Source organism: Ambystoma mexicanum, chromosome 5p, assembly GCF_040938575.1.
Source record: "Ambystoma mexicanum isolate Mex_15411 chromosome 5p, UKY_AmexF1_1, whole genome shotgun sequence".
Lineage (NCBI taxonomy): Eukaryota > Metazoa > Chordata > Amphibia > Caudata > Ambystomatidae > Ambystoma > Ambystoma mexicanum.
Window position 1 is genome coordinate 496,496,950 of NC_090930.1, and position 12,947 is coordinate 496,509,896.

General features: G+C 44.8%; 1 protein-coding gene across 1 annotated transcript in view; it reads left to right on the top strand.

Moving 5' to 3' along the window:
* The first annotated feature begins 4,302 nt into the window (after positions 1 to 4,302).
* The window catches only part of TENT5D (terminal nucleotidyltransferase 5D), a 340,303-nt gene continuing 331,658 nt past the window's right edge, over positions 4,303 to 12,947 (top strand). The window contains 1 exon segment of the mRNA XM_069612908.1: positions 4,303 to 4,427. The gene's annotated coding sequence lies outside the window, so the exon portion shown is untranslated.

Here is a 12,947-nt window from a genome sequence, read left to right on the forward strand (position 1 = left end):
TTTTCTAATGGAATTTTGCCATTATAAAGAGCTTCTGTAAATCAGGCTGCTTGTGTTCACTGGCAGTGACTTTCTTGAAATATTGAAACATCATCTATCTTTATGTATATAAATGCTTAGGTATGTTTCCGTGCTCAGCTGATGCAATTCACCAGTGTCAGGTTATCCTCTGCTGTCCAAATGGCAAAGTGCACTTCTGTGTCCCCTTCCACTGCAACAACAGCTCTCATTTTAACAAACAGAATGAGCACAGTTCTACGCGGTCACTTTCACCTTGCACTATCGCATTCGGGATAATTTCAAGTTACTTCTTGTCACCCCTACTTCTCTTCACACTGGGCGAAGCAGTTCTAGTGTTAATGAACAGTTAATTACTGGCTCGAAGTGGCAGTCTCTAAAGAGTGACACGCTGTAGGATGAATGCCTCCTCAGAAGCTAAAACTGAATGTAGGTGCATGGACTCTGCAATGGAACAAGGTTGACAATTACGAGTGTACATCATAGAGGCCCATGTAATCGGTGGAACTTAGATACTGTTCTTATACCGCGCATAATTCTCATTTCATCTGGTACAAATATGCCTTTCAAATTCAAAAGAAGACCGTTACCTTTACGTTTAGCCTTTTCAATTACCATTAATAAGTCACAGGGACCTATTCACCTTCCTGGAAGTGATCAGTGGTAATTTCGATATTTAAGAAGGGGGACAGAAGTGACCCTATGAATTACTGACTGATATCGGTCTTTAAGATCTGCTAGAACAGGTATGTTAACCCGGGAGCGGCTAGTTAATTTATATATATAGTAATGGAGTAAACGCAATTGTCTGGATTTAGAAATTAAGTAATATTGAATATCTGGTTTCCCAGTGCATGCTTATTTTTTTATTTCTGCAAATTTGCTTTATTTTGAACTAGACCCCACCAATAATTTGAATATGACTCCATGGCACTTACATTTCTTGTGCTTTTGTCTTTAATGAGGCAGCAACAAGATACACATGCCAGCTGCATAGCAGGGGCAGTGTTCAGAAATCACCGAAGGGACAATACAGAAAGTGAAGTAACAAAGAGTGACATTATTCTTTCATGCTCTAGTACATCACAGGTAGAGTACAAGAGAAAAATAACTTTGTGTTGTGCATAGTACTGCTAACTAATATAAATGGAGCAACATGTATAATCTGTTAAACTATGATTGAGACTTTTTCTAAAGTGTATACTATAAACTGAAACTCTTCTACAGACTAACAATTGGAGTAGAAACGGTACAGTAAAATAAAATTATTTGCCCAAGATCACACACTTCAATTAAGTGGAGAACCTGGGATTTGAGTCCAATATGCAATTGTGGCCCTTAACTGAACACATATTTTGTCAACTCTGGGTAGTACAACTGTATAATAAACCCACCTGATAAATATATAAATCCTCATAGAAATACATCAGGCAAAAAAGAGTATGATTGTAGCATTATAGTCCCCATTCAGAATGCAATTATACAACCAATGGAATGCTAAGTAATGTAAGACTAATCATTCTCCTTTTCGTTCTGACACTTAATTTGAAGTCCGAAAGAAACACAACTTGCAGCTTGTAATTATGCACAATGTAACGAAAATATAACATTCCAAAAAAAGAAAAAAGTATTTTTTGTCCATATCATGGACACAATTTAGACAATTCAAAATGGGGCAAGGTGTCATTTTGTGACTTCATTTAAGTGTCTTGAGATAAGATGCAGATCTCTAGTTAATTTTTGCATACACAGTTCTTTCTAAATCCTGCTCTAACAAAATTGTTGGTGCTTTTCCAGTAATTTATAAGTCTGACTTGATTATCTCTCTACTGACAGCTTCACTGCTAACGCTTGCTGGATCACTGTCCTTTCAACTGTAAATGGCTCACAGCACTACTGTCGATCTCTTGCCAATATACAGACCCCCAGGCCGCAAGAGCAACTTTGTTAATGAACTATCACAAGCTTTATTTGATCTGTTCCTGAACGATAGAAAACTTAGAAGTGCTAGCAGACTTTAACTACTGGACTGAGTCAAAATCGGACTCTGCAGCAACCAATCTGATGGAATCATTATAGGAAGAAGGCCTTTTAGCACAGGTCCATCAACCCGCCCAGAAGGCCGGACACTCCTTAAACCAAATGTTTTGCCTGTCCTCAGAACTACATACAGGTTTTCCCTTACCTCTGCAGTCGTCTAACCATTTTGGTATCCTATTTTCTATACCTTATGTCCAGCAAGAGACAACAAAGACCCAACCAGCTCATCCTCCCACCTTTAGTTCCTGGAAATGTATAACAAGATTCTGTAGTTAAGCCAATAACAGCATCTTTAGAAAAAGCAAATTTTAAAGGCCAAAAGATCTTATTATGGTCATAAAATTGAATCTGCCCCAAATTCAGCAAAGGAATAATTTGCAATATGATATGATACGATATGAAATGTTTTGGTTTTTATAACGCGCCTTAACACAAGTATTTCTAGGCGCCACAAGACTAGGAGGGAAGACAGAAGGATGACAAGACAAACAATTTTACTAGGCCTTGTGACATTCAGATTGTGCAAGTTCAACGAGAACTGCAGGGGAAAGAGTGCGGGGAGAAGTGCAGGGAAAGGGTACGATGGGAAGACCGGACTGATTCCAGAGTGGTGGCGGTGTCCACTCTGGAGCGTGTTCCTATTGTGCACGGTTTTCCATGTGCGGAGGCACGCTTCTAACAGGCCACGTGGTCAGGGTGCATTTGCACCCACCTGCGCTTATGAATGTTTGAATTGTTTCTGGACCAGACTGCCTCTGTTGTGGTGGGTGTTCACTGCTGTCTGTAGTGCAGTGAACACGCATGTATCACGTCCCCTTCATTTCTGTGTATGTGTGCTCCCGCGGGCGGAGACCGTACTCACACGCCCAAGCGCCGGAACAGGTGGTGGGAAGTGTGAGCGGGATGGAATGTCCTCTTCTCTCCTCTCCGATAGGCGAGGCAGCTCTTGACGGGCGTACTGCTCCGGGATCCTGACATGCCGTCGCTCATGGCGGGGCTGACGCTCCCACCCTCCAAGGTTTCTTCGTGCTGTCCTTCTCCAAAACTTGCACTGCCACGAGGAGGACTACTGGAGGTGTGGATTTTTCCACCACCTTCGTCGCCAGTGTAGAATCCTGGTTAGTTTGTGTTTGTTTACTCACCCACACATCCTCTCTCATGCATACGCAGTAAAGAAGAGGCGGAGACGGGAGGAGAAACAAACAGGTCTTTATTGTTCAACTCCCAACTTCGAACTGCCGCTTGAAAACCTCCAACCCCTGCCTTTACCTTTGTCCTGTGTCCCTCTCCCATAGCTCTCAACTCACACGCTTTTGGCAGGTGTCACCCGGCTTGTAAAGAGCTGACTCACCCGCCAAGCCTCCTGCACGCCCATTCATTTCAATGGGCTCTCACCCACCAAAAACTAAATTGAGTGTTTTCAACCGCCTTTGCGACAGAAATGGTTGAGAGCTATGCCCTCTCCACGTGATGTGGGAGTCTACTGAGGTGACAAAGTCACATTTATCACATTCATAGTCATAACTCTTGACTTGTCAGAAATGATCTTCAAATTATTTTCACTCAAATATACCTGTACCCTTAATACAATCAAGTTTTCAGCATAGGCCATGCATCCCACCTTCAATTTTAAACATTAAAAGCTGTAGTAAGAAAAAAAGGAATAAACTAAGGATTTAGAAGGCTTTTTACTGTCATAGAAGTATTGAAATCAGCATATTTTAAAACACTTTATTTACAGATAAAGTATTATTGTGTATTGTATATGCATATATATAAAAAAATTGTTATATTGTCAAATCAAGGAAGATATTTGCATTTTTTTAAGTTCGTCAACGAGATAATCATCATTTTTAGAATGTCCACTTTGTTTGACATACTTTAAAGATCAATGCGTTACGCAGCTTCGGTCCTTCTTCTATTTCTAGCTGAAAGCTCGTCTCCCTCCCATTGACGTCCGAAGGCAGGGGCAGAGAAATATTGGAGCGACGTCACTAGGCGAGAGGGGAGACGGCAGGTTAGTGACGCAACGTCGCCATGGTTACAGGTCTACGCTACAAGGGGGCGGGAGTGATGCTGGGCGGCGTGGACGTGGGCGGGGGCGGGGCTCCGCTTTCAGCACCAGGCTCCTGGCGGACAGAGGTCGCTCCGGCGCTCGCAGCCACACTTCTCCCTGGTATCTGGCTCGCAGGAGCCAGCGCGGGCCCGCTCTCACTGGCGGCCGCACGGCAAGGACCCGCGTCGGGCACATCTCTCCTCTGAGCGGCTGTTGTGAGAAGGGGACCCAGGAAGGATCAGAACAGCACAGCAGCAGCGCCAACAGGGGAGAGGTGTGCGCCGGCTACCAGCAGCCCGGGCGTCAGGATCGGGTGAGTCACCAGCCCCGCAGCAGTGACAGCGCACCTGTCATTATCCGCTCTTTCAGTGCCCAGTTTATCATTCACTGTCCCCGTCCATCGCCGCCGGCGGGCACGGATGCTTTCAGCCACGGGACATTCGTAGCTGGTTCATTAATACATAGTCATTAGTACATGGAACATTGACAAAAAGAGGCAATGACACTTGGGGGCTGATTTACCAAAATGTTTTAACATGGGAAAGTTCAATAGAAAACATTTTTGTAAATCAGGCCCTTGATCATTAATAGAAAAAAAGCACGTTTCCATGAGGGCTTAACTCCACTGAACTATCTTGACCGCTTTAACTGTATCAATTCATGGGCGTTAACAGTGCTAGGAAATAACATCAGATGCACTGAAAGCTTGGAGCATTAGGAGCAGGGCCTCTTAACAAAGTACGACATTAATTGCATGGGTCATTAACAGCCCTGGGGCATTAGAAGCACGTGCCATTGAAAGAGACGCAACGGTGGGGAAGGTGGTAGAAGGTCGGACTATTTAAATTGTGGGCAGGTTAAACAGTGCGTGCCAATAAGCATGAGGAGTCTTGATAGTCATGCCTTTAACAACTGGGCCATTGATAGCAGCACCTCGACGATACTGTTTGCTCAAAGCAGTTGGAGCGTTAGCAGTGGAGGTTAATTAGGCAGTGCACGGTTTCAAGAAAATGTGCTTTTAGAAAATACCAGATAAAGAAGTATGAATGAGCCTGTCAATCCAGCGTGGGAATGACATCGTTCAGGAGCAGCATATTACATTTGCACTCCTGGCATGTTGCATGTTTACTGCTGTAATAAATGATTACATTCCAATTGACCGATCTGTACTGTTACCATGTGCTCTCATTGCTTCCCTTTGACCCAGGAGACACACTTTGGCAATCATGGCCACATAGCAGAGAATTCACTAACGACTATGTGCGTTTGCGAATTGTACATCATGCTGAATGTAGTTGAGTTCATTAGTAATCAGATAAAGGATAGGCCCTGCCAACGGGAGGATCCCCTGAAGGATTACCCATGCCCAATCAGTGGTCATCCTCCCGATGTAGGAGTGTCCATCTTCAAGATTAAGGACTGTCCTTTCCCCAGCCAGGATTCTACCTCCTAGTGGACTGCATTTACCAGAAAGCGGGTTCATCTTCTCGATGAATGACATTGTCTCCCAAGCTAAGCTTCATCCTCCTTATGAAGGATTTTTCTTGTGGTAGTGCGGAGTCATCCTCCTGTTTAAGAATTGTCTCTGTCCCTGTGATAACTCATCCCTCTGATAAATGATTGTCTCAGTCCCAATGATTCATCCTTTCCTCCTTTTGATAAAGGCTTGCCCTTGCCTAAATTCATTCCAAGGATTGATGGATTGCCCCTCCAGGTTTACCCTCCTCATGAAGGATTACTTCTTCCTCAATAATGGTTCTTCCTCTACATGAAGGATTGCACAAATGAGATTGTCATCCCTCCCATGCGGGTTGTCTCTGTATCAGGTTTGTGACAAGGCAAGAGACGTGACCCTCTCACTTACTTGGACGAAATATACCTAAACACTATGGGCAGAGACCCCACCACTGGAACCGCCGAGACGGGATGGGATCCTGCCCCACAAGGCAGAGGTGGATTAGCGCGATGTACCCATAAAACTAGACTTGGCATTACGACCCAGGATTTGGAGTACAGGAAAGAGCACAATCACAATGGTCATGCAGGCTGTCATACCCTTTGCATGGTCGCCAATAAAGTGAAAGGTACTTTAAATGGGTCCACCCTGTCCCTTTTCAGCGTGCTTGTCCGTGCATGCTACTGACAGGGAAGACAGATTCTCCAGCAGTGGGGAGAGGCCAAACCCTGAGAGAGACTCACTCTCTTTCCTGCTCCCTCTTGCACTTTCCTGGTGCTCTGCGGGAGATCGAGACCCGCACCTGTAGATCCAAAAGGTTGCCACAGCCACCAGTCAGGAGGCTGTGACCCCTCACATCAGTGCCTCTTTTGTGAGCATCTTCCTCAAGACTTCCTTTACCCTCGGTTGTCCCCTTTTGAAGATCATAACAGTCTGCCCCAACGAGCATTCTTACTCTTGAAGGACTGCCTTGCCACAATTAGGGTGCATACTCCTAAATAGGGTCTGGTGAAATATATGTCAGCGAAGCAGAATTGGCAAGACCTCTGGCAGAGCGGAATTCCTGCTGATTCCGCTGCTATGGTGGAATTGTATTTGCCCTTTTATTTTGCTTCAATCTCGCAAACATTTCATACAATGCAGTGAAATGGTTCATTCCTTCTAATTGGCTGAAATGATAAGGCACCCATTTCAAAAACCGATGAAAAGTGACATTTTCTGCATCAAAACACAATTTTATCACAGGGGACGGAAAGGCAGGGGGCAGATCTTTCTGCAAATGCACCATTTTGTCATGTACCACCCACCCTGACTCCACATGAAGGACTGCATCTGCTGGAGTAAGGATTAGTCCTCCTACTGGAAAGTTGCTTCAAGCTAAATGAGGATTGAGACTGAGGGGCTTCCTCTACCCCATGAAGATCCAGACTCGAAAAAGTATTACTCCTGCCCAATGAAGGAGTTATCCTCCTGATAGAGGATTGCCTCTGCCTTGATGAGGATTCATTCTCTGCCATGGAAGATTGCTGATTCCCAATGAAGAATTCCTCCTCCCGATAAAGAATTACCTCTTTACTAATGAGGCTTCATCCTCCCGATGGAAGGGTCACCCTTGCCTCAGTGATGATTCATCCACCTGTGGAATGGTTGCCCGTGTCCATTGGTTGTTCACCCCGGCGTGAGAGATTTTGCTTCTTGCTCAAGTGGCGTTCGTCCTGCTGTCCACTGAGGATTTATACCACCGATGGATGACTGGTGCAGCCCACATAAGGACTTCCCCTGATTAGCAATGGCTCAACCCCAGCTGGCCTCCAACTGCAGACGTATTTTCAGTGCAAGTAGTTTTCCCTATGAAGGATTCTCTGTCACCCGCAAAGGATTTCCCGTCGTTATGAGGAAGGCACTTCCTCATGACGAGTTATCCTTTCCGACGGGAATCGCCCCCCCCCAGTAGGGGCACTGCATCAGGCAGAAGCAGATTTAAGGAGGAAGCGTTTGATTCAGATTGGGCTTGTCTTCCACCCACCTCCCTCTGTCCATTATACAACTCTACAATGCAGCGCCCGAACAGAGATCATTGATACCTTCTAAAAGGCGTTTAGCAAATACATGTTTATATATATATGGTGGCAGTCCCCAAATCATAGCGCTCATAACAACGTATTGAGAAATATGCATGTAGTAGCAGGCAGGCTTGTCTTGGATCAGAAACAAGCTGTTTGCTCTCTCGTGCGATTACCGCGACTCTAGCGAAGGGCCAGCTTTGTTTATGCAAGTCCGCAGAAGGCCAGTCTTTCTACATCTACAAGGCCAGCACATATCATGACAAACTTCGGACCGTCCTTTGAAAAAGCCGGGCACACACAGCCGTTCGTGAAAGTACGAGTCGCAGCACGGTCTGTTGGTTCCAACGACTCGGTAATCGCTTTTAGAAACGTGATCATTTTGACCACACAATCTTGCCTCATCAGCGGCTCGCATACTTCAAACAGAGCATTAGTATCCGTAGCAGTGAGGTGCGTTTAACCGTCAAGTCCCTTCCCGCCTACCCCCCCCCCCCCACCCGCCGCGCTCCTGTCTAAATGTTGGGGATAATGTGTGACCGCTCCAAATCTGGAAGCCGAACCTGCTTATTATCGCAGCATTAGGGCCGCGTCAAATGAAATGCGTCGGAGTATTTCTATTATCCACGCATTAGCCCAAATAACAGGTTGCGGATTGATTTGAAAGCGGAGCTGTTGAGTCACTTCAAAGGTCAGAATCAATAGCGCCGTGGATTGCTACAGATCCACAGGGAAAATCACCGAATGCGTGATTGTACACTGGTTAAAGCCGCCCCTAATCACAGTCTTTCGCTTTTGGCATGTGTTGGGGGTATTACTGTGTTTTGTGTCACATTTCTTCCATCGAGGTATGCCTCATATTAGCCCCGAGGGAGATCAAGTAATTTGCACGAAAAATACGAGTTAGGCACACTACACACATGATAAGAACAAACAAATCTATATATTTTTCAGGTATAAGTAAGAGTCATCTCTTTTACTAACATTTTGCTGCTAGTTCACTCGTAGAAAAAGCATTGACAATGCCAATAACGATGCCTGTTGCATAGTGAGAAGCTTTTCTGATTTCATACATGAAAGCAGAGGGACGCTTATTGGAGGAGACTGCTCAAGAGGCGTGAGTCATTGACACTATGGCTCAGGGGAGGAGTCAAAATAGGGGTGGAAGATAGAAGGGAGACTGATGGGAAATCCGTGTGCAAAATGAATATGCAGTGATTTATACCTTCTTTGTCACCTGAATGTGCACGTGCATGTTATCGATCATACATCATTCAAGACAGTACCATAAGCACCATGCATGCTACTGTATTCCTATGTTGCAGGCTGAAATATGTTACGTTGCCCTGCATTTTTATAGCGCCTCCTGCCAAAGGTTATGGCGTCAGAAGGGCTTTTGCCTGTCAGAGAGGCAAAGGAGGGGTATGATGGAACATTCAGTAGAGGTCGGGCGGGGAGGTATAGACAAGACGCTCAACAAGGCATGAGAATGAAAAGTTGGGGGATCTATGTGTAAAATTGGGGACCACATTTATCGTGGGACTCCACTGTATTCTATGGGGCTCAGCACCGAAAGAATAGATGGCTTGAGAGAGGTGTTCACTGCTAAATATGTGAGATGCTGGCCCCAATGGTTGGGATAAGAATGAGCTCTAGACAACTAAGAGTAGTGAGCTGCATTTAGTGTGCCCACAGCCTGGGCTCACAGGTTTGGGTGTGCCAGACCTCAGCTCATGCTTACAGGTCTCCAAGCCTTAGAAGGTAACTCGAAATTGAGTAAACCCGAGAGGCATCATTGGCAGTTTTACAGAAGTCTGTCGCCCCAAGTATCGTATCAATGCTATTTGTCTTAAACAATCTTAAGAGCCATTTTCGACATAAGTATTTCAACTGGTGACAAAAAAGCATACAATGAAAAACCTCTTCCTTGGTGCAACTACACATTGGGCATTTAGCGCTTCCCTGGTGCTTCCAGTTCCTCGGGAACTGGAGGATACCCGGACACTTAGGCTTTCCACTTTTGCTAGTTATTGTTTATACTCACTGTGTAGAAGATGCTGCTCCCAGGATTCCCAGTTCCAGAAGGCTATGCAGTGACTGTTGGACAGTTTGCCGCCCTTTGAGCCACTTTGCAACTATTTAAATAACCCCTGGGATGCTGAAGCGCTGCTTTACACTTTTGCTGGCTATTGTTTGTAATCACTGTGTAGAAGACTCTGCTCTGAGGACTACCAGTTCCAGAAGGCCAAGCAGTGACTGTTGGCCAGTTTGCTGCCCTTTGAGCCCCTTGGCAAGTATTTAAATCACCCCTGGGACGCGGAAATGTCAAGCAAGAACGCGATAGCGACATGCGCGCCTCGTACGCATCGTTCGCAGAGCACGTCACCATCACGCCGTCTGCAGGTGGGGTGCAAGCAAAGGCAGTATCGTCCATCACTGCCACGGATTCTAATTGGAATCATTGTAACAGTGCCCTTTGTTGGAAAACATTACTACGATTTTGCTGGTGAGGGTTGCCCCCATTCACAATTATGACTTCAGGCAGAGTAAGACGTGCCCACTATAAATAATGAAGACACCAAACTCGCTTAGTTTTGAGCCATCTAAAATTATTAGTTTTTTTTGCCACTGAGCCGCCGAAAGAACTTACTTTGCACACTCAGCTGGAGACTCACCTTAACACACCGCATGGCTGTTTGGGCTCAAAACTAATTGAAACTGTGGTTAAATATTTAACCGAGTAGCCTAACCATGAACAGACTTGTTCGGACCAGACTAAGACCAAGCTTCCACTCAGATTGAAGCGCTTACACTTGGTAACATGGTTGTTCCGCTTGATATTGGCATGACCGGGACATTTGAATCTTCTCCACTTAATTCTACGCCAGATCCTACTATCACTTTATTATCTATGCATGCTGTTCCACCTTTGAATGGCAATGATTTGCTGTTACAACTGAGGACTCCACTATATTTTGTAATGATACTGCTCACCCCTCAAATGGTGTGATTGAGGGGCCTGATGTGCTATTTAATAAGGTTTCAACTGGAGATGTTTCTAATGTATGCCCTGATTCAAATTAATTGTATACTCCATTGTAAGCACTTGAGAATTTACTCACGCTTTTGATTGAGAAATGCAAGGCTATAAGTAACACCACGAACGCACATACTGCACGGGTGGAGAAAATAATGATGCTAATTAAACCTAATAGACTACTGAAAAATGTAGCCTGCCGGCAAGATCTTTCCGTTGAAATACTTGTAGAAGAAGACAACGTGGTTGGGTCAGCAGTAAGCCAATTGCGGGATGAGGTCGCACTTATTACAGATAATCCGGGCGAGGAGGCTGCTACTATTCGTGGGAGCAGCCCCTCTAGTCTGGAGGTTAATATGATACAGACAGAGATGGTAGTGGAAGTCGAGCAGTGGTGGCCTGTTGTACTGGAACATCGGGACTCATTTCACATGAGGGCTCTACCCCCAATGTTAAGAAAGGTACAAAGTCCAAGAAAAAGACCTCTTAAAGGGTGGTATTCATAGATGAGAGTATGCGTCTGACTAATTCTGTGGTTGAATCCGATCCCACCAATAATATTGATGATATGACGAGTAAGAATATTGGTAATAAAAGAACTGATGCACTGGGTCCCATTGATTGCATCTCAGATTGTAGAGATGCTTCTAAGAAAAATTGGAGCAAAAGGAGTCTAAGGGTTAATCGATCAAAGCAAAATGTTCCTCTTAGAGATATTCGTTCTATGTTTAACAACACCTTCCTGGGGGGTAGTACTACCATTTATAGGCCACGTAAAACAAATACAGAGCAGCAAACTAATTGCAGACTGAGGATACTAGTATTGAAGATGTTCACTACTGCAAGTGTAAGCTGTTCAGCTGCACATCTTGCGTCTCCTGGATTATTGGACTCAGTGCTGCGACGCCGTCGTCGCCAAGTGGAAGTTTCCCTGTATCTACATGCGGTGACACATTCGGATTTGGCACAATTAACATTCTCCAGCGTGTCTCTACTGCTCTGTTTGGCCCCAACACCCCCTCCAGCAAGCCTACAACTGCGACATGCACGCGCACTTACGCGCGCACCCAAGTGACCGGTAGTGTAAGCTGTTTGACTGCACATCTTGCTTATCCTGGATTATTGGACTTTGTGCTTTGCTGGGACGCCGTCGTCGCCAAGTGGAAGTTTTCCCTGTGTCTACATGCAGCGACACGTTTGGATTTGGCACAATTAAGTAATTATTTACCTTTATCTTTAGTGCCTTTGGATTTTGTTGTTGGACTTTGTTGGGACTTTGATAATACCCCACTCAACGTACTCCAACGCTTATATCTGTACGTTCTCTTTTCTCCTAGCATTCTCCAGCATCTCTACTGCTATGTTTGGCCACCACCCCTGCAAGCCCACAACTGCAGCATGCACACGCACCCGTGCGCACCCACGTGACCGCAAGTGTAAGCTGTTTGGCTGTTCGGTTGTGCGGGGGCGCTTCAGTTTACTTAAATGTGCTTTTTATTTCATTATTGTTGTGCCCGCGTACATTTTGCTAAGGAAGACGCTGTTCTAAATTTAAAGTGAGTTGTTGATTTTTTTATCGCTCCAACCCACCTAAATGCTGCATTTGTTTTATATGCAAATTGTTGCTGAACGTGGATTTTGTGGCTGGCTCAATGCGTCTCCTCTAGTGTGACATATAGCAGTCCAGACTTATTGAATGGCATTTGAATTTAGTCAAATCCCTCTCTGTATATCTTTTTTTTTCTTGAAAAGTTTTGTTGTTCAGTTACCAAGTTTATACAGAGTTGTGCTTGTGGCGGTGCTCAACGAGTTTGGTGCTTTTGAAGGAAAACAACTGTTCATGACTTCCACAATATGGCGGTCTATTCCTCAACATTAGTTATACATTGTGCACTTATACTGTTGAATTGAACTCTGCCTAGTTGGATACAGCAACTGTGCCTCAGTGGCTACGTGTGAAGGCATATGCCATATTTTGAGATTTTTTTCCTTTCCTTTGTCTTTCTTCCTTCTTTTTTTTCTTCTTGTTGTGATACATGTGATTTTGAAGGAGAATCTGTAGCCTCTTATATATTCTTACAGTATCACAGTTTAGGATGGTGAAAGGATTACGCAGTGGGAGGAAACTAAAGAAACCTTATGATGTGTCGCCAGATATAACTATGTCGGTACCCACACAGCAGGCCTCCATTGCTGAGGAATAGGTGACAAGGTTCCTCAAATTATTGACTTGTACGATAGCCAGTTTGGAAGGGTGAGACCCTGGTCAGCAATTAG